The sequence below is a fragment of the Chiloscyllium punctatum genome, chromosome 49 (genome assembly GCF_047496795.1).
Source record: "Chiloscyllium punctatum isolate Juve2018m chromosome 49, sChiPun1.3, whole genome shotgun sequence".
In the NCBI taxonomy this organism is placed as follows: domain Eukaryota; kingdom Metazoa; phylum Chordata; class Chondrichthyes; order Orectolobiformes; family Hemiscylliidae; genus Chiloscyllium; species Chiloscyllium punctatum.
This window is the reverse complement of record NC_092787.1, coordinates 25,252,993-25,275,087: the sequence shown is the minus strand read 5'-3', so window position 1 is coordinate 25,275,087 and position 22,095 is coordinate 25,252,993. Positions and strand designations below refer to the sequence as shown.

At 45.3% G+C, this 22,095-nt stretch overlaps 1 protein-coding gene across 2 annotated transcripts in view; it reads right to left on the bottom strand.

Moving 5' to 3' along the window:
* Positions 1-6,411, bottom strand: part of pip5kl1 (phosphatidylinositol-4-phosphate 5-kinase-like 1) — an 84,273-nt gene extending 77,862 nt beyond the window's left edge. Inside the window, exon 1 of one of the 2 annotated variants that reach the window (XM_072565928.1) lies at positions 6,009-6,411. The gene's annotated coding sequence lies outside the window, so the exon portion shown is untranslated. The remainder of the gene's footprint in view (positions 1-6,008) is intronic. The other variant, XM_072565929.1, reaches the window with a different exon arrangement.
* Between the last annotated feature and the right edge of the window lie 15,684 nt (positions 6,412-22,095).

Genomic DNA, 22,095 nt, shown 5'->3' with positions numbered 1-22,095 from the left:
GACAAAAATTATTATTACCAAATATATTTATAACATAAAGACAGATGGTAAACTAAGTTGTGAAGAAAGAAGGAGTCTGTTCTGCAAAGGGATATAGATAGGTTAGGTGAGTGGGCAAAAAAATTGGCAGATGCTAAATAATGTGGGAAAGTGTGAATTTGTCCACTTTATCAGGAAGAATAAAAAATCAGCAGAGTAAGGAGAGAGATTGCAGAATTCTACAGCACAAAGAGTTAGGTTGTCCCAGAGCATTTATCATGATGCAGATGGTAAGTGACTAGGAAGGTAAATTCAACGCTATTTACTGCATGGAGAATGGAGTATAAAAGTGAGGATGTTTTACAATCATACAGGGCATTAATGAGACCACATCCGGAATACTGCACCATTCAACTCTTACTTAAGAAAGGACATAATTGAATTGGAAGATGTTTGGAGAAGATCAACAAAACCGGTTCCTGGGCTGAGCAGGGTTTCTTATGTGGAAAGGTTAGAACATAAGAACTAGGATCAGGAAAAAGCAATTCAGCCCCTTGAGCCTGTTCCATCATTCAACACGATCATGCCTGATCTCATCTTGGCCTCGTCTGCATTTTCCCACCTGTTCCCATAATCTCTTACTAATTAAACATCTGTCTCCCTCCTCCTTCAATGTCCCAACATTCACTGCACTCTGGGGCAGTGAATTCCACAGATTCAAGACCTTTTGAAATAAGTAACTTTTCCTCATCACTGTTTTAAATCCCTTACCCTAAAACTATGACCTCTCATTCTAGATTGTCCCACAAGAGGAAACACCCTCACTGAACGTACTTTGGACTGATTGCTTGTACCGATTGATGCTTAAAAGAATGAAGCATACAAGTTCCGAAGGTGATAAGAGGTACAGTTAGTAAGTTTGCAGATGACACCAAAATTGGAGGTGTAGTGGACAGCGAAGAGAGTCACTTCAGATTACAGCAGGATCTGGACCAGATGGGCCAATGGGCTGAGAAGTGGCAGATGGAGTTTAATTCAGATAAATGCAAGGTGCTGCATTTTGGGAAAGTAAATCTTAGCAGGACTTATACACTTAATGGTAAGGTCCTAGGGAGTGTTGTGAATGAAGAGACCTTGGAGTGCAGGTTCATAGCTCCTTGAAAGTGGAGTCACAGGTAGATAGGATAGTGAAGAAGGCGTTTGGTATGCTTTCCTTTATTGGTCAGAGTATTGAGTACAGGAATTGGGAGGCAATGTTGTGGCTGTACAGGACATTGGTTAGGCCACTGTTGGAATATTGCATGCAATTCTGATCTCCTTCCTATCGGAAAGATGTTGTGAAATTTGAAAGGGTTCAGAAAAGATTTACAAGGATGTTGCCAGGGTTGGAGGATCTGAGCTACAGGGAAGAGGCTGAACAGGCTGGGGCTGTTTTCCCTGGAGCGTCGGAGGCTGAGGGGTGACCTTATAGAGTTTTACAAAATTATGAGGGACATGGATAGGGTAAATAGGCAAAGCCTTTTCCCTGGGGTGGGGGAGTCCAGAACTAGAGGGCCTAGGTTTAGGGTGAGAGGGGAAAGATATAAAAGGGACCTAAGGGGCAACTTTTTCACACAGAGTGATATGTGTATAGAATGAGCTGCCAGAGGATGTGGTGGAGGCTGGTACAATTGCAACATTTAAGAGGCATTTGGATGGGTATATGAATAGGAAGGGTTTGGAGGGATATGGGCCGGGTGCTGGCAGGTGGGACTAGATTGGGTTGGGATATCTGGTCGGCATGGACAGGTTGGACCGAAGGGTCTGTTTCCATGCTGTACATCTCTGTGACTTGACAGGGTGAGTGTTGATGGGAAACTGCTTCTTGTGGGAAAGACTAGAACTGGGGGTCACAGCTTATAAAATGGGAAATAGGGAAAAAATATTTTCTTTCTGAGCTGAGAGTCTGTGGATGTTGTGGACTCAAAGAGTGGTGAAGACTGAGTTAATTTATTATTATAAGAGACAGATCAATTGGCTCTCTTGTTAAAAATGTGTTGCTGGAAAAGCGCAGCAGGTTAGGCAGCATCTAAGGAGCTGGAAGAAGGGCTGGAGAAGGGCTCATGCTCGAAACGTCAATTCTCCTGCTCCTGGATGCTGCCTGACCTGCTGCGCTTTTCCAGCAACACATTTTCAGCTCCGATCTCCAGCATCTGCAGTCCTCACTTTCTCCTGGCTCCCTTGTTAGTCAAAACCCAAAGGTATCAAGAGTAGGTAGGAAAATGGATGTAAGGTCACAAACAAATCAGCAAATCTCAAGCTCAAGGGGATGAAGAGCCCATTCCAGCTCTTAATTGTGTGTTCATGCAGCAGGGATGAAGCATGCCAGGGATGAAGAATGGTGATGACATGAACATGGGTTACTAATTGTCATTGCAACAGTTAGCCATTGACAGCATTCTGGTTAAGAAGAATCCAAAGGGATTTTATAAATATGTTAAAGACAAAGGGTAACTTGGGAGAGAATAGGGCCCCTCAAAGGTCAGCAAGGCAGCCTATGTGTGGAACCGCAGGAGACAGGGGAGATACTAAATGAGTATTTTGCATCAGTGTTAGCTTTGGAGAAGGACATGGAAGATACAGAATATGGAAAAATAGATGGTGACATCTTGAAAAATGTCTATATTACAGAAGACGTGGTGCTGGATGTCTTAAATTGCATTAAGGTGGATACACCCCCTTATCAGGTGTACCACAGAACTCTGTGGGAAGCTAGGGAAGTATTGCTGGGTTACTTGCTGAGATATTTGTAGCATCGATAGTCTCAGATGAGGTGCTGAAAGACTGGAGGTTGGCAAATGTGGTGCCACTATTTAAGAAAGGTGGTAAAGACAAGCCAGGGGGACTATAGACCAGTGTGCCTGACATTGGTGATGGGCAGGTTGTTGGAGGGAATCCTGAGGGACAGGATGTACATATATTTGGAAAGGTACAGACTGGTTAGGGATAGTCAATATGGCTTTGTGCGTGGAAAATCATGTCTCACTAACTTGATTGAGTTTTTTGAAGAGGTAACAAAGAGGATTGATGAGGGCAGAGTGGTGGATCTATATGGACTTCAGTAAGGTGTTCGACAAGGTTCCTCATGGGACACCGGTTAGCAAGGTTAGATCACATGGATTACAGGGAGAACTAGCCATTTGGATACAGAATTGGCTCAAAGGTAGAAGACAGAGGGTGGTGGTAGAAAGTTGTTTTTCAGACTGGAGGCTTGTGACCAATGGTGTGCTACAAGGATCGGTGCTGGGCCCACTGCCTTTCGTCATTCATATGAACGACTTAGATGTGAACATTGGAGGTGTGCTTAGTAAATTTGCAAATGATACCAAAACTGGAGGTGTAGTGGACAATGAAGGTTACCTTAGAATACAATGGGACCTTGATCAGATGGGCCAATGGACCGTGGAGTGGCAAATCAAGTATAATTTAGATAAATGTGAGGTGTGGCATTTTGGAAAGGCAAATCAGGGCAGGACTGATACACTTAATGGTAAAATCCTGGGGAATGTTCTGAACAAAGAGACCTTGGAGTGCAGGTTCATAGTTCCTTGAAAGTGGAGTCACAGGTAGATAGGATAGCGAAGAAGGCATCTTGTAGGCTTTCCTTTATTGGTCACAGCATTGAGTATAGGAGTTGAAAGATCATGTTGCAACAGTGACAAAGATGTTGACAGGGTTGTAAGGTTTGAGCTGTAGGGAGAGGCAGAGGAGTCACTAACAGTACTGAGCATCAGGCATGATCACTGAAGATTGTATACTTGTAACCTTATGATGGAGGGAAGAATGAAGTAGGTGAAGATGCTTAGACCTAGGACACCACCCAGAGGAACTCTTGCAGAAAGGTCCTGAAGCTCAGCTGATTGAGCCCCACAAACATAACCGTCTTCCTTTGAGCTGGATGTGACTCCAACCAATGTAGCTGGATAAATACATGAAGGAGGAAAGGAACAGCAAACTATGATAGTAAGGTGAGATAAAGTAAGGGGAGGGGTGTCTTTTGGATGTAGGTTTGCTCGCTGAGCTGTAAGGTTCATTTCCAGACGTTTCGTTACCTTACTAGGTAACATTTACAGTGGGCCTCAGGCGAAGCAATGCTGAGAATTCCTGCTTTCTATTTATATCTTTGGGTTGGTGATGTCATTTCTGGTGGTGATGTTATTTCCTGTGGTGAAGTCACTTCCTGTGACTTTACTGTGACATCCAGAAATGGCAGTTTGTTGTTGCTTTCCTCCTCTTTAGTGAATTTTATGCCAGTAAGGGTATTATTGATGGTCTTAAAGGTTTCCTCTAATGGGTTTCGTTTAGTGATGACAAAGGTGTCATCCACCTAGCGGACCCAAAGTTTGGGTTGGATGGTTGGCAGAGCTGTTTGTTCAAGTCTCTGCATTGCTGCTTCTGCTAAGAACCCTGATTTTGGAGATCCCACAGGTGTTCTGTTGGTTTGTCTGTAGGTTTTGTTGTTGATGGTGAAGTGTGTGGTCAGGCATAGATCCACTAGCCTGATGATACTGTCCTTGTTGATGAAGTTAGTGGTGTTTGGTGTATGTGTCTTTGGGCCTTCTAATAGCGTAGTCAGTGTTCCCTTGGGCAGGTTAATGTTGATTGATGTAAACAGGCAGGAAATGACTGCCAGACTACTCAGACCCCTTGGCATCATGGTAGCTCACAAACCCACCAACACACTAAAACAGCAGCTAATGAACTTGAAAGACCCTATACAGACAATGAGCAAAACTAATGTCATTCACAAAATACCGTGCAAGGACTGTAACAAACACTACATTGGACAAACAGGCAGAAAACTAGTCACCAGCATACATGAATACCAACTAGCCACAAAAAGACATGACCCTCTCTCACTAGTGTCTTTACATACGGATGAGGAGGGACACCACTTTGACTGAGACACACATCCATCCTAGGACAAGCCAAACAAAAACATGTACAAGAATTCCTAAAAGCATGGCATTCCAACCGGAAATCTATCAGTAAACACATCGAGATAGACCCCCATCTACCACCCCCTGAGAAAAGGAACAGGAAGTGACTTCACCACAGGAAATGACATCACCATGTTACCTAGTAAGGTAACGAAACGTCTGGAAATGAACCTTGCAGCTCAGCAAGCAAACCTACATCCAAAACCTCAACCTGAGCTGCAAATCTTCTCAAAACTTGCTCATGAGGGGTGTTTGTGTGGAGAACTGACACTAACATTGGCAAGATGGGCAAAGATGGGCTTTATTACTGTAAATTAGATTTAATTTTTTATGAACCTTAATCTGTGTCTATATTACCATACTTTTATCAATTTATGCTCCATTACTCATGGCATGTTCTTATGACTTAAACCCAATCTAGAACCAATTGCACCGAACACTTAAAACACCTTGGTTGGGGAAGTGGTGGCTAATGTATCAGGTGCTCCAAATGCAAAACTGATAGAAATACCTGGCCATTCACAAAGTTTCTGCATCAATGCTGTCTTCCATTTAAGATAGAAATTGAAAGAAATGGTGATGCCAACCTGTGGCCTATTGGATATGGCATGTGACTTCAGTGTTTGAGAAATGATCAAACGATTGCAGATTTAAGTTCTGCTGTATCATAGAGAAATGTTTTACAATGCCTTTTTGGGGCAATTACTGCCAATTCTGTTTATTTTCACCACCTGGATATTTTTATTGGGATAAAGTAACAGGGTGCTTAATGGTGCCAGGTGGGAAGAGCTGTGTGGGAATTGGACAGCTAGCTCTTCACACAAAGATTATGGTGATAGTCAAAGACCTGGTTGAGAAAAATGCAGCACACAATGGCTGAGGAAATCTAAAGCCATCATCCACTGTCATTCTGATTAGAGTAAGAATTCCTTCCTTAAAATAGAAAACTAGTTTTGAACAAAAATCGAAGATCCTTCAAAATCGAGTCGCAGTTTAAATTAGCTATTAATTTTGTGGTGTAACTTTAAAGGCAAGAACATTTCTGATTACCTTTCACTGCTGTATCCAAGACAGTACGTGTCCAAACCTTTCAGCAGGTGCAAGATCATCTTTCCACTTGCTTGGCTGTCCCTGGAAGTGTCAGAATGTCTTATTCCCCCCTCACTTGCTCCAGTTGTTGCTGTATTCACTATGAGACACCAAACATGGGCATCGTCATTCTCCTTCCCATCTCGATGTTCTCAGTTGCTCCACTGGAGAAGTCCGCATTCGATGAACACAAAACAAATATAATGACTCTCCAAAAGGCGGATGATGATGCCCAGCCGAGTTCTGGTGAAGGAATCTCTTTCCCTAATTCATCATTCAAAAACAAATCTTCCTTCTCAAAATCAATGAATGCGCACAAATAAATCCTCTCACAATCATTTGAGTTCTTCAATGTCTTCCAGCAAGGCTAAGCAGCTATCATATCAGCATTACTATTAAATATTCATAAAGGGTTGCTAGGCAATGACACAAGTAATTTAAAACGGAACTCTTATTTATAGCCTACATGTTTCAGAACTGACCATAATTTACAAAATATTACATTTCCTACCTGCAGTGCTTTCAGTAATTGCTAGTATTTTCATTACAACACTAAAACTCACTGACAATTCCTTTCAATTAAGTGTCCTCTTCCCCAAAATCTTCCAATGGGACACTTCTCCAAATGATCATTCCTCCCGAAAGTACTAGACCCTCAGGCTATCTGACCGAAGGCTGCAATTGGAGAATGAATTCAACATTCAGGGAGGCACTTTCCTGCAATAGATCATGGCATATCATTTGGAAATTACTGCTCTGGTTCAGGGCAGCTGAATCATTGAGTACAATCAACATAACCAGCACAGAGAAAATTAATTTTGATTTAATAGCTTATGAAAGCAAGTGACTTTTTAGAAACCAAATGTAGATAGACAGAAAAGGAGTTTTGCTATTCATTCATTCATAATTGCCCCTTGAGAAGGTGGGGGTGAGCTGCCTTCTTGAACCGCTGCAGTTCATGTGCTGTTGGTTGACCCACAATGCCCTTAGGGAGGGAATTCCAGGATTTTGATCCAGTGACAGTGAAAGAATGGTGATAAATTTCCAAGTCAGGATGATGAGTAGCTTGGAGGGGAACTTGCAGGGGGTGGTGCTCTCATGCATCTGCTGCACTTGGCCCATATCCTTCTAATCCTTTCCTATCCATGTACTTGTCCAAATGCCTTTTAAATGTTGTTAATGAACCCACCTCAACCATTTCTGCTGGCAGCTCATTCCATATGTGTACCACCCTCTGTGTAACAATGTTGCCCCTCAGGTTCCCTTTTATTCTTTCCCCTCTAACCTTAAACAGATGCCCTCTAGTCCTCAATTGCCCACCCTGGGAAAAAGTCCGAGTGCATTCACCCTATCCATGCCTCTCATGATCGTATACACCTTGAGAATGTCCCCCCTCACTCTCCTACGCTCTGAAAAAAAAAGTCCTAGCTTCTCCAACCTCTCCTTGTAAAGCAGACCATTGAGTCCTGGCAACATCCTTGTAAATTTCTTCTGTACATTTTGCAGTTTAACATCCTTCCTATAACAAGGTGACCCAAACTGAACACAATACTCCAAGTGCAGCCTTACCAACATCTTGGATAACTGTAACATAACTTTGCAACTTTTATGCCCTCACTGAAGGCCAGTGTGCTAAAAGCCTTCTTCACTGCCCTGTCTATCTGTGACTCCACTTTCAGAGAACTGTGAACCTGAACTCCAAAATCCCTTTGTTCCACTACACTCCTTAAGGCCCTACCATTCACCATGAAACCCCTACCTTGATTTGACCTTCCAAAATGCAACACCTCACACTTATCTATATTAAACTCTATTTACCATTTCTCAAGCCACTTCCCCAGCTGATCAAGGTCCTGCTGCAATTTTTGAGAACCTTCCTCACTGTCCATTACTTTCCTCAGCAAACTTACTAATCCTGCCTTGTACATTCTCATCCAAATCATTGATACAGATAATAAACAGCAATGGGCCTAACCCCGAGCCCTGAGGCAATCCACTGGTCACAAGCTTCCAGTCCGTCAAGCATCCTTTCACCATTACCCTCTGCCTCCTACCATCAAGCCAATTTTGTACCCAATTTGCCAGCTCATCCTGGGTTCCATGTGATCTAACCTTGCAGAGCAGCCTACCATGAGGAACCTTATCAAAGGCCTTACTGAAATCCATATAGATTATGTCTACCGCCCTGCCCTGGTCAACCTTCCTGGTCACTTCATCAAAGAACTCTAACAAATTTGTGACGCATTATCTTCCACTCACAAAGCTATGCTGACTACTCCTAAACAAACCCTGTCTTCTCCAAGTGCATGTACACCTGATCCCTCAGAATCTTCTTCAGTAACTTACCCACCACAGATGTTAAGTTTATTGGTCTAGGTTTTTCTTTGCAACCCTTCTTGGAAAATGGCACATTGGCTACTCTCTAGTCTTCCAGGACCTCACCTGTGGCTAATGATGATGCAAAAATATCAGCTAGGGCCCCCGCAATTTCTTCTCTAGCCTCTTGCAGTTTTCTTGGATATATCCGGTCAGAACCAGGAGATTTATCCACCTTCATATATTCTAATACATCCAACACCTCCTCTACTATGATACTATGACTGTCCCCAAGATGTCACCACTAACTTTCACAAGTACCCAACTCTTCATATCTTTCTCCATGGCAAACACAGAGGAGAAATATTCATTGAGAACCTCACCCATCGTCTACTGTTCTGCACATACATGTCCACTTTGGGTCTTGGGAGGTCCTATTCTCTCTCTCTAGTTATTCTTTTTCCTTTAATATACTTAAAGTACCTCTTTGGATTCACCCTAATCTTCTTGGCCAAGGCTATCTTGTGCTCCCCACACCTTTTCATCCTCCTGATTTCCTTCTTCAGTAAACTCCTGTATACCTCCAGGGATCCCCTTGATCCCAGCTGCCTGTACCTGAGCCACGCCTCCTTTTCCTGGTCAAAGCCTCAATATCTCTTGTCATCCAGGGTTCCCTATTCCTGCCAGGTTTGCCATTCACCCTAGGAGAAAGTGAGGACTGCAGATGCTGGAGATCAGAGCTGAAAAATGTGTTGCTGGAAAAGCACAGCAGGTCAGGCAGCATCCAAGGAGCAGGGGAATCAACGTTTCGGGCATAAGCCCTTCTTCAAGAATGAGGAAAATGTGCCAAGCAGGATAAGATAAAAGATAGGGAGGAGGGACTTGGGGGAGGGGCGTTGGAAATGCGATCAGTGGAAGGAGGTTAAGGTGAGGTTGATAGGCCAGAGAGGGGGAAGGGGCGGAGAGGTCGGGAAGAAGATTGCAGGTCAAGAAGGCGGTGCTGAGTCCGAGGGTTGAGACTGAGATAAGGTGGGGGGAGGGGAAATGAGGAAGCTGGAGGGATCTGCATTCATCCCTTATGGTTGGAGGGTTCCTAGGCGGAAGATGAGGCGCTCTTCCTCCAGGCGTCGTGTTGCCATGGTCTGGCGATGGAGGAGGCCAAGGACCTGCATGTCCTTGGCGGAGTGGGAGGGGGAGTTAAAGTGTTCAGCCACAGGGCGGTTGGGTTAGTTGGTGCAGGTGTCCCAGAGGTGTTCTCTGAAATATTCCGCAAGTAGGCGGCCTGTCTCCCCATGTAGAAAAGGCTACATCGGATGCAGCAGATGCAGTAAATGATGTGTGGGGAGGTGCAGGTGAATTTGTGACGGATATGGAAGGATCCCTTGGGGCCTTGGAGGGAAGTGAGGGGGGAGGTGTGGGCACAAGTTCTGCATTTCTTGTGGTTGGAGGGGAAGGTGCCGGGAGTGGAGGTTGGGTTGTTGGGGGGTGTGGACCTGACGAGGGAGTCGCAGAGGGAGTGGTCTTTCCGGAACGCTGATAGGGGAGTGGAGGGAAATATATTCTTGGTGGTGGGGTATGTTTGGAGGTGGCGGAAATGATGAAGGATGATACGATGTATCTGGAGATTGGTGGGGTGGTAGGTGAGGACCAGTGGAGTTCTGTCCTGGTGGCAACTGGAGGGGCGGGGTTCAAGGGCGGAGGTGCGGGAAGTGGAGGAGATGCGGTGGAGAGCATCGTCAACCACGTCTGAGGGGAATTTGTGGTCTTTGAAGAAGGAGGCCATCTGGGTTGTTCGGTATTGGAATTAGTCCTCCTGGGAGCAGATGCGATGGAGGCAAAGGAATTGGGAATATGGGATGGCATTTTTACAGGGGGCAGGGTGGGAAGAGGTGTAATCTAGGTAGCTATGGGAGTCGGTTGGTCGCCCGAGATAGAAATGGAGAGGTCTAGGAAGGGGAGGGAGGAGTCTGAGATGGTCCAGGTAAATCTGAGGTCGGGGTGGAAGGTGTTAGTAAAGTGGGTGAACTGTTCAACCTCCTCGTGGGAGCATGAGGTAGCGCCGATACAGTCATCAATGTAGCGGAGGAAAAGGTGGGGGGTGGTAACTGTGGAAGATGGACTGTTCCACATATCCGCATATCCGACGAAGAGGCAGGCATAGCTGGGGCCATGCGGGTGCCCATAGCTACTCCTTTGGTTTGGAGGAAGGAGGAGGATCGGAAAGAGAAGTTGTTAAGAGTGAGGACCAGTTCAGTCACTCGAAGAAGGGTGTCAGTGGAAGGGTACTGGTTGGTACCGCAGGAAAAGAAGAAGCGGAGGGCTTTGAGTCCTTCGTGATGGGGGATGGAGGTGTACAGGGACTGGATGTCCATGGTGAAGATAAGGCGTTGGGGGCTAGGGAAGCGAAAATCATGGAGGAGGTGGAGGGCGTGGGTAGTGTCCCGAACATAGGTGGGGAGTTCTTGGACTAAGGGGGACAGGACGGTGTCGAGGTATGCAGAGATGAGTTCGGTGGGGCAGGAGCAGGCTGAGACAATGGGTCGGCCGGGGCAGTCAGGTTTGTGGATTTTGGGCAGGAGGTAGAAACGGGCGGTGTGGGGTTGTGGGACTGTGAGGTTGGAGGCGGTGGATGGGAGATCCCCTGAGGTGATGAGGTTATGGATGGTCTGGGAGATAATGGTTTGGTGGTGGGAGGTGGGGTCATGGTCAAGGGGGCATTAGGAGGAGGAGTCTGCGAGCTGGCGTTCAGCCTCAGCGGTGTAAAGGTCGGTGTGCCAAACTACCACCGTGCCTCCCTTGTCTGCCGGTTTGATAGCGAGGTTGGGGTTGGAGCGGAGGGAGTGGAGGGCTGCACATTGCGAGGGTGAGAGGTTGGAGTGGGTAAGAGGGGTGGACAGGTTGAGGCAGTTAATGTCGCAGCGGCAGTTGGCTATGAAGAGATCGAGGGTGGGTAAGAGGCCAGCACGGGGTGTCCAGGTGGATGGGGTGTGTTGGAGGTGGGAGAAGGGGTCGTCAGAGGGTGGGCAAGAGTCCTTTTGAAGAAGTAGGTGCAGAGGTGAAGGCGGCAGAAAAAATGCTCGATGTCTCGCCACGTGTCAAACTCATTGATCCGGGAGCATAGGTGGATGAAGGTGAGGCCTCTGCTGAGGACTGATCTTTCACCCTCAGAGAGAGGGAGGTCTGGAGGGACGGTTAAAAAAACGACAGGGCTGGGAGCTAGGACCTGGTGTGGGGTTGGAGCTGGGAGTGGGGGCGGGGTTAGGCATGGGGGCAGAGTTGGGCGTGAGGGCGGAGATCGGCATGGGGGCAGAGATCGGCGTGGGGGCAGGGTTAGGCGTGGGGGCAGAGATCGGCGTGAGGGCGGAGATCGGCATGAGGGCGGAGATCGGCATGAGGGCGGAGATCGGCATGAGGGCGGAGATCGGCATGAGGGCGGAGATGCATGCGGCGTAGTCGTTGTGCAGGTGAGTGACATCACTGGGGGCGGAAGTAGATGCGGCGACTGCAACTCCGGGGGCAGAAGTGGTTGGGGTAGAGCTGACTGTAGGGAATGTAGGTAGTGGCGCGTGGCTGCAAGCATGGAGCGGAGGATCTGGAGGGAGGTCTGTTGCTGGAGGCTTCGGATTTGTTGTAGGTACTGGTTGTCCTGGTTGGGTCCAAATTTTGTTGGTCTGAACGTAGTCTGGAGTCCATGTGGGGTCAGTCGGTTCAGTAGGCAGGTGCTGAGGAAGGAGATGTGGCTGTGGTAGCAAGTCTGTTTGAGGACGTGGCTGAAGAGCTTCAGGGCAGAGGAGATGATCTGGGGGGTGCAGTGAGAGAGGGACTTACTGAGATCCTTGTAGAGGGAGGAGGAGAGCTTCTTCAAGGAAGGCATCCTTGCAAGAGGATTCGCAGTAGGTTAAAATCAACTAGCAGAAAGTGAGGACTGCAGATGCTGGAGATCAGAGCTGAGAGTGTGGTGCTGGAAAAGCACAGCAGGTCAGGCAGCATCCAAGGAAAAGGAGAATCGACGTTTCGGGCATGAGCCCTTCTTCAGAAATGAGGAAGATGTGCCAAGCAGGCTAAGATAAAAGGTAGGGAGGAAGGACTTGGGGGAGGGGCGTTGGAAATGAGATAGGTGGAAGGAGGTCAAGGTGAGGGTGATAGGCCGGAGAGGGGGTAGGGGCGGAGAGGTCGGGAAGAAGATTGCAGGTCAAGAAGGCAGTGCTGAGTCCGAGGGTCGCGACTGAGAAAAGATGGGGGGAGGGGAAATGAGGAAGCTGAAGAAATCTGCATTCATCCCTTGTGGTTGGAGGGTTCCTAGGCGGAAGATGAGGCGCTCTTCCTCCAGGCGTCGTGTTGCCATGGTCTGGCGATGGAGGAGGCCAAGGACCTGCATGTCCTTGGCGGAGTGGGAGGGGGAGTTAAAGTGTTGGGCTGGTTTCCGAGGGTTGGGACTGAGATAAGGTGGGGGGGGGGGTGGAGGGGAAATGAGGAAGCTGAAGAAATCTACATTCATCTGCCATTCACCCTCACAGGAACATATAGGCCTCGAACTCTAGCTATCTCGGTTTTAAAGGCCTCCCACCTGCCAAAGGTCCCTTTGCCTGCAAACTACTCCAGTCAACCCCTGCAAGCTTCTGTCTAATTCCATCAAAATTCTCCTTTCCCCAATTTAGAACTTGAACCTGTCGACCAGTTTTCTTATGAGATTCTCCTAGTATTTCTGTTTATGTTTCAAATTTCCAATATCCGTATCTCTTTGGGGGTTTAGAAGGTGCTGTCTAAGGATCTTTGGTGACTTTCTTCAATGTAACTTGTAGATAGTGCATACTGTTGCTACTGAGCACAGCAGTAGAGGGACTGAGTGATTGTGGATGTGGTGCCAATCAAATGGGTTGCTTTCCTTTATTCATTCACAGGATAAGGGCATTACTGCTCAGGCAGCATTAATTACCAATCCCTAATTGTTCAGAATCAACCACATTCCTGTGGATCTGGAGTCACATGTAGGCCAGACCAGGTAAAGACAACAGCTTTCTTCTCTAAAGGAACATGAAGGAAGTAGATGGGTTTTTCCCCCAACAATCAGTTCACGGTCATCGTTAAACTCTTAATTCCAGATATTTACAGAATTCAAATTCCACCACATACTGCACCAGGACTTGAACCCAGGTCCCCAGAATATTATCTGGGTCTCTAGGTTAACATTCCAGCAATAATACCACTAGGCCATAGCATCCTTTACCTTGACTGGTGTCAAGCTTCTTGAGTGTTATTGGGGCTGCATTCATCCAGGCAAGTGGGGAGTATTCCATCACACCATGATTTGTGCCTTACAGATGGTGGAGACGCTTTAGGAAGTCAGGAGGTGAGTTAGTCACTGCAGAAGTCCTAGTCTGTGACCTGCTCTTGTAGTCTCTATATTGATAATGGGAAGTCTAATTGAATTTCTGATCAGTGGTAAGCCCCAGATTATTGACAATGGTTTCAGTGATAGTAACACCACTGAATATCATGGGGCAGTGGTCAGATTCTCTCTAATTGGAGATGGTCATTGCCTGACACTGGCAGCATGAATGTTACTTGGCCACTTGTCAGCCCAAGCCTGGATACCGTCCAGATCTCGTTGCATTTGAACACTGACTTCTTCAGTATCGGAGTCACGAATGGTGCTGAACATCGTAATCACCACTTCTCACCTTATGATGGAGGGAAGGTCATTACTGAAGTGATTGAAGATGGTTAGACCAAGGACACTACACTGAGGAACTCCTGCAGAAATGTCTTGGAGTTGAGATAGCTGACCTCCAACAATCACAACCATCTTATGTACCCAGGTGTGACTAACCAGCAAAAAGTTTGCCCCGATTCCAGTGTTGTCAGGATTCCTTGATGCCACATCCATCAAATGCAATACTGACATCAATGGCTATCACTCTGATGTTACCTCTGGAGTTCAGCGCATTTGTCCATGTTTAAACCAAGGCTGTAATGAGGTCAGGAGTTGAGTGCCCCTGGCAGAACCCAAACTGGGCATCACTGAGCAGATGCTGCTTGACTGCGCAATTGATGACACCTTCCAGAACATGACTAGCAATTGAGAATAGACCAATGGGGCAGAAATTTGCGGAGGGCTGTATTTGTCCTGGACATACCTAGTCAATTTTCCATTGTCAGGTAGATGCCAGTGTAGCTATTGGAACAGCTAAGCTCAGGGAGCAGCAAGTTCTTAAGTACAAGCCTTCAGTCCTATTAATGGAATGTTGGGATGGCCCATAGCCTTTGTAGTATCCAGTGCCTCCAACTGTTCCTTGATTTCACATGGAGTGTATTGAACTGGCTGAAAACTGGCAGCTGTGATGCTGGGGACCACTAGAGGAGATTGAGGTGGATCATCCATTCGGCACACTGGCTGAAGATTACTGTGAATACCTCAGCCTAAACTTCTGCACTGTTGCGTTGGGCTCTTCCATCATCAAAGATGGGAATCATCCACAATTCACAACTGGATGTGGCAGGACTGCAAAGCATAGATCCGATCCATCGGTTTTCAGATCACTTTGCCCTGTCTATCATTTCCTGCTCATGCTATCTGGCAGCTTTATCAGGTTGACACCTCATTTTTAGGTACGCTTGTTATTGCTTCTGATGTGCCCTCCTGCACTCCCCATTAGAGTCTGTCTGATCCCCTGGCTTGATGGTAATGGTTGTGTGGGGCATATCCCAGGTGGTGAGGGTGCAGCGGGTAGCACTTTATGAATGCCCAGTGTTGAGCTGCTAGAGCTGTTTGAAGTCTGCCCTATTTAGCACAATGTTAAAAATCACACAACACCAGGTTATAATCCAATGTGTTTGTTTGGAAGCACTAGCTTTCAGAAGCCACTTTTTCTTCAGATGGTTGTGAAGCAGGGCCATAACACACAGAATTTATAACAAAAGTTTACAGTGTCATCTAAGTAAAATGATATATTTAACAAACCTAGACTATTGTTAAGTCTTTCACCTTTAGAATGGGTTACAGTTTCATTAATATCTAAATCCCAGAACTTCAAGTCATATTCTCAAGGTTTTATATTTAAAAAAGTGATATCTCAGCTCAGACAATGTATTAAAGGTGTGAAGTTAGAGTCTGTCTGTATCCCAGTCTCAAGTGAGACTGGTTCTATTTCCAAAGTAGAAAGTGCAAAATATTATATGGATTGACTTCCTGCAGGTTGTGCATTTTTTGAGCAAATTAGAATGCATCGGCAAATACAAATTCACCCCATCGACATAGATGTGTACGTGTGTGCAGGAGAGGCACATAGAGAATGTGAATGCGTGCATGAGTGGGTGCGCATGTGAGAGTTTGTGTTTGCACGTGTGCAGGCTTGGTAAAGTTTGGGAGTGTGTGTGTATTATATATATGTGAGAGAGGCTGCGGTGTATGTGCTCAAGTGTGTGTGTGTGTGTCTATAATGCAGTTGGGTCACCTGTAGTGTGACATGAACCTAAGGTCTCAGTTGAGGCCATCCCCATGGGTACCAGCTTCGCTATAGCCTCTGCTCGGCCACTTTGCATTGTTGCCTGCCCCCAAAGTCCACCTTGGAGGATGGTTGCCTGAAGTTCCAAGGCCAAATGCCCTTGACAGCTGAAGTGTTTCCTGACTGGGAGGGAACACCCCATCTGGCGCTTATAGTGCGCTGTCTATTGATCCATTGTCATAGCATTTGCTTGTTCGCACCACTGTACCATGTCTCAGGGTACCCTTGCCGGCAGCGTATGAAATAGGCCACATTGGCTGAGTCACATGAATACTTGCTGCATACATGGTGGGTGGTGTCCCCACATGTAACAGTGGTATCCATGTCAACACACTGACACTGCTTGCAATGGTTGCCGTGACAAGGTCGTACAGTATTGTGGTTGATGCTGTCCTGAAGGCTGGGCAGTTTGTTGTGAACAATGATCTGTTTAAGGTTTGGCATTTGTTTAAGGGCAAGAAGTGGAGGTGTGGGGAAGGTCTTGGCAAGGTGGTCACCCTCATCGACAATATGCTTCAGGCTGCGAAGAACATGGCATAGTTTCTCAGCGCCCAGGGAGTACTCGACAATGAAGGGTACCGAAATGTGCGCAAGGATGCCCTCATAAGAACAGGATACAATGCTCAACTCATTGATCGCCAGTTCCAATGTGCCACAACGAGAAACTGTAGTGACGTCCTCAGGAGACAGACACGGTTTACAACCAATAGACTACCCTTCGTTGCCAGACACACACACACACGCACCTCTCTCTCCTATATATGAGTACACACACAAATAAGACTATGGGGTGAACTTGTATTTGCAGAATTATATTGGCAGATACATTCTATTTTGCTCAAAAAACACAATCTGTACGCAGTCAGTCCATGTAGTATTTTGCAATTCCCACTTTGGAAATAGAACCAGTATGATTCTAGATTGGGATACAGACAGACTCTAACCTCACACCTTTAATGTACTGTCTGAGCTGAGATGTCACCTTTTTTTCATAAAACCTTAAGTTATCTCGAGAATGTGACTTAAAAGTAGTTTGGGATTTACATATTAATGAACAGAAACCTGCAACACATTTTAAAAGGTGAAAGACTTCATCTAGGTTTGTTAAATATATCATTTTACTTGCGTGACACTGTAATCTTTTGCTATAAATTCTGTGTCTTATGGTCTTGCTTCACGACCACCTGATGAAGGAACAGCGCTCCAAAACCTAGTGCTTCCAATTAATCCTGTTGGACTATAACCTGGCGGTGAGATTTTTTTAAACTTTGTTCACCCTAGGCCAACACCTGCACCTCCACATCACAGCTATTTAGCAGAGTGATAGTGTCACACACCACAACAGAGGTAATCTCAAAGTGAAGGCAGGACTTTGTCTCCATAAGGACTGTGTAGTAGTCACTCTCACTGATACTGTCTTGGACACATCTGTAGTCAGTACATTGGGAAGGATATTCCATCAGATCCCTAACTAGTGCCTTGTAGATAGTGGACATACTTTGAGGAGTCAGGGGCTGAGTTACACTGCAAGCTTGCTTGCCTCTCTACTGTCAGCATTTACCGCTTTGCTGAGCATTTCTGGATAGGAGGTTTAGAAAATGACTGATATCCATTAGGCTACAGTATAAACATTGAGATTTCCAAATTCACTACTGAAGACCAGATGGCAGGGAATGTAGGAATGGTCTTCATGTGAGGCACATCAACCCTGCTTGGACTGTTCCTGCAGTGTCATTAGGTCAAAGCCCTGTAACATCCTGCTGAAGCAGCTCTGAGAATCCTTACAGCACAGGGATGACAACAAGTCAAGATTTAGGCCATCGTCATAACCTCAAGAACAAACCTCTTGCCTTGCCAGTGATGCTAGAGATTTTTTTTAAAGTGTGCTGGGGACTACCTATAATTCCCAAGTGAATCCAGCAGGCAGAATCCTCTGGCTTTGGGGAAATGGTGTAAACAAGCTGGTGTTCAACCAGATTCAGTGTGCAGCAAGAGAAACCTTGAGATGCATTCCAGAATTTAAATGCTTTCGGCAAAGTACAAAACATGCCAAATCTTTGTCAAGACCAAGATTTTCAATAACACAAATAACATTTATCTGGAAAATGCTAGATTTCTTATTTAATAAGTCTTGGTGGAAAAATAGGGATGTTTATGATAGTGTTTCACACTTGGAGAAACAGGGCTGAAACAGTCACTTGGAAAAACAAGGGCAAAATAGACTTCAAAAACAAAAAAGATTTTCCTCTACTACACAGTAAATGTGTTGATCCACAAAACCCCTACAAATACTTAAAGACTCGTTAATAAATGGAGACTCACTGATCAGAGAGTTGGGCATCAGCTTGAATAGAGGATTGGCTTGAGGACAGAAAAACAAGTTAGAAAACAGGACATGGTTGCTTTTTTTGACTGAAGGATGGTGATGTTTCTGAAGAGTCACTGCTAGAACCACATGCTTTTTGGTAAACAAATGACTTGGATATTGAAATAGAGCAAAGTTTCAAAACTTACAATGGCACAAAGCTGGGAGGTGTGGCTCTACCTCTGAGCTTAAAGACCTGGGTTCAACTCTCACCTGGAATAACAATTCCAAACAGGTTGATGGTTTTTCATTTTGGAGGAGTGGCAGACAGTGAGGATGAAACCAATCAACTGCAACAGTATTGATCTTTACCACAAGTGGAAATATCATATGCTTAACCTATCAAGCCCTTTCATAACCTTAAAGATATCAAATGGATCACCCCTCAAACTTTCTCCTTGTTGAAGAGGAACTCCAGCCTGTTTAGACTCTCCTAGTAGGTGTGACTCTACACATCTGGAGATGTTTGCACCTTCTCTGGTGCTTCTATTTTCTTGTAAACCAAACATGAAAATTGTGCTCATTATCCTAAGCATATGCTAACCAAATTCGACAGCAAATTAAAATGTAGGCCGAAAAGCAAGCATTTTCCTGTAATTACAGGCCCCACCCATGTCACTTAGCAAATCACCCTGAGACCTTCACAACAATCATATTCAGGTGGAACAATAGATTCTGCTTACAATGAACTAATGTTTCTAATTATACATTTCCACAACAATATACTAACCAGCCCACCTGTAGCATGCTATGTCTGAAGTAAATAAGACAGCCTCAATCACAACAGGTTTAACACTTTCCACAATTACAGTAAACATGCAGCACTTTCCTGCACTTCTCACATCCAATTTCCAGAGAGAAAATATATTTAGCATGCCAAACAAACAAATATTTTAAAATCTCACACAGGGATTGGTGTGTCTTTTAAACCAAGGAGTTTCCCAAATTCAATTCCCCAGGCTGGTCTGGGTTAACATCTCAACCAGGTTGGTAAACGAGTGGGGCGTATGGCAACTGGAAGCTCAGGGTCTTTTGTGGGTGGAACTTAGGTGTTCTGCAAAGCAGTCATCCCCCAGTCTATGCTTCATTTTCCCAAATTAGAGAGACCACATTGTGAGCAGTGAATGCAGCAGACTAGATTGTGAGAAGTGCAGGTGAGGTGCTGCTTCACCTGGAAGGTATGTTTGGACCCTGGGATACTGGGGATGGAGGACGGAAATGGGCAGGTATTACACCTTTGCCTGTTGCAGGGGAAGTTGCTATAGACCAAGGCGTCCTGGAGGGAATGGTACCCATGGAAGGCGAACAAGGGAGGGGAGGGGAATGTGTCGGGTGGTGACATCTCACTGATGGTGGCAGAAATAGTGGCTAACGATCCTCTGGATGTGGATGCTGGTGGGATGGTAGGTAAGCACAAAAACAATCATATTGTTGTTGCTAGAAGAGAGGGGGTGAGGGCAGAAGTGTGGGAGATGGGTCAGACCTGGTTAAGGGCCCTGTCAACAACAGTGCTGGGGAATCCTCGGTTGAGGAAAGTGAATATTTCAGAGGCTCCTTGTCGAAGTTGATCTCATCAGAACATGTGGAGATGGAGGAACTGGGAGAATGAAATAGAGTCTTTGCAGGAAACAGGGCATAAGGATGGATAGCTCAGGTAGCTGTGGGTGTCAGTGGGTTTATAATAGTGAATATTAGTGGCTAGTCTATCCCCAGATATGGAAACTGATGGTGAGGAAGGGAAGTGAGGAGTCAGGCTAAAGTGAGAGCGGGGTGGAAATTGGAAGCAAAAATTGATTAACTTTTCCAGTTCCAGACGAGAGAGAGAAGCAGCACAGATGATATTATCGATATATCGGAGAAAACAACTGGGTCCCCAGTTATGCCTGTCTCTTTGTGGGATATGTGGAACATTCTTTGTTCCAGTCCTATTCTGCCCCCCTTCCAAACTCCTCCTCCAGCAACATCTATTTTTGTTTCTGATTTACAGCATCCACAGTTCTTTCAGTTTTTATTTTCCAGTTAAATCCAACTTCAGCGACTTGTCAGAGTGATTCACACTTGGGGAAGTTCTTATTTTCTAACTAAGAACATCCTCCTCCCTCACTGAAGTGATTTTATTGCTTGTTGCTAATAGACCTTTTACTCTCAAATCTCGACAAGCCATTTCATGCTATATCCCGCTTTACATGTTTTGCAACAGCAGGGTTTCTCCTGCTCGCTGTTAAACATAAATCTATATAGAATACTTTAAATCATGAGGATACAACATATATATGTCAACCCCATTTTTCCCACCCCAAGGATCATGTACTCAGTACAAGCTGACCCTTTCACCTAATTTTCAGCCACAACTTTTCACCCCACAATTGCATGTTTTACTTACCAGTGCTTTAGAACCAGGCACATGGGACTGAGCAAGTGTTAGGAACCACGTTGCAATGATTGCTAGGAGCTTACGACACACCCAGTCTTTACTTTGGCTGATGAAATTCCAAAATGGCAATCAAACATACTGACAATTCACTTTTAAACTAAGTATAAACTGTCCCAGTTTCTGGAAGACTTTTTTCTGTGGTTTCTCTCACAACTTATATTCCAACATCTACACTAATATTACTGTCCCTTTATGGTTGTGCATTTCAGGTCAATTTATGAAACAAAATGTGTCCCACAGTTAAAAAACACAAATCTATTCCCAACATGACCGTCCCAAAATTCAAGTTGATTATAAAACCTTGTGACATGATACAGAGGATCCAGATATACTCCCATACTTAATGCAATTCCCATTTTGCAGTGACACACAGGTGATTTGTGAAACTGTAGAGTAAGGTTGGACTGTAAAACACAGCAGGCACTCACAATCCAGGACAAGGCTGTCTCTGTAATCTGGAACCCAGCCTCCACCTGAAAACATCTTGTCTCTCTACCATCTGTGGCCAGACTAACCACATTCAACTTGCCAAGTCTGCTCTGACAACACCTTTCAAATGGTAACCTTAATCGCCTCGAAAGACAAGGGCAGCAGGAACATGGGAGTCCTGTCACCTGCAAGTGCCCCAAGGAATGCACCATCCTGAACTGACGATCTATTGCCATTGCTGAGTCAATACTCTGAAACTAACAGCACATGCTTTGCAGCACTTCAAGACCAGTGACTTGTGATCAATGATGGCTTTGCCAACTGCACACACTTCCTAAGAGTGATTTTTCTTTTCCAAAAAAAAAACGAAAAAAGAAAAACAGCTCACTGTTGCATTAAACAAACCTCCAGGGAAAAAAGATGCTGGATTTAAACAAAAGCTCAAGGGAGCCTGTATGGCCTCCCAGATTCTTTATAACCAGAATATTTATAATGTTGAGAGAACAGGACCCTTCCAATAGCACACAAAACAATTATAACTTTGTCAGGCAGCATGCAGCTCTGTAAGTGAGCAATTGAAGGTACTCGCTCTCATTCTGAGGTTTAGGGTGCAATTTGTAGTTTGCCATTTAATGCAGCAGTTACTGAATGAATGTACTGGTACATTCCATTCATTCAGTACCTACGTTGTGTGATAACTGCAACAGGATTCTCGCCAAATGCATTCCTGAAGACAGGAGAAGCTGCTGTGTTTTCATTGTACTGCAGACAAAACCACAGTGAAGCTTCAACAACTGAGTTTAGCTGTATGTTTTAAACAATAACATCATTATAAAATGTGAAACATGGTCTTTGGAATTGGTGAATGTAGTTTTTGTGCTCAGCTCGTCCCCAGTGCTTTCTCAAGCTCCACGGTATTTCAGGAACTCAACTCTGCTTGATAAGAGGAGCTATTTCGGGCAGCCTCTCCAATGTACAACAATTACGCAATTCTATAAA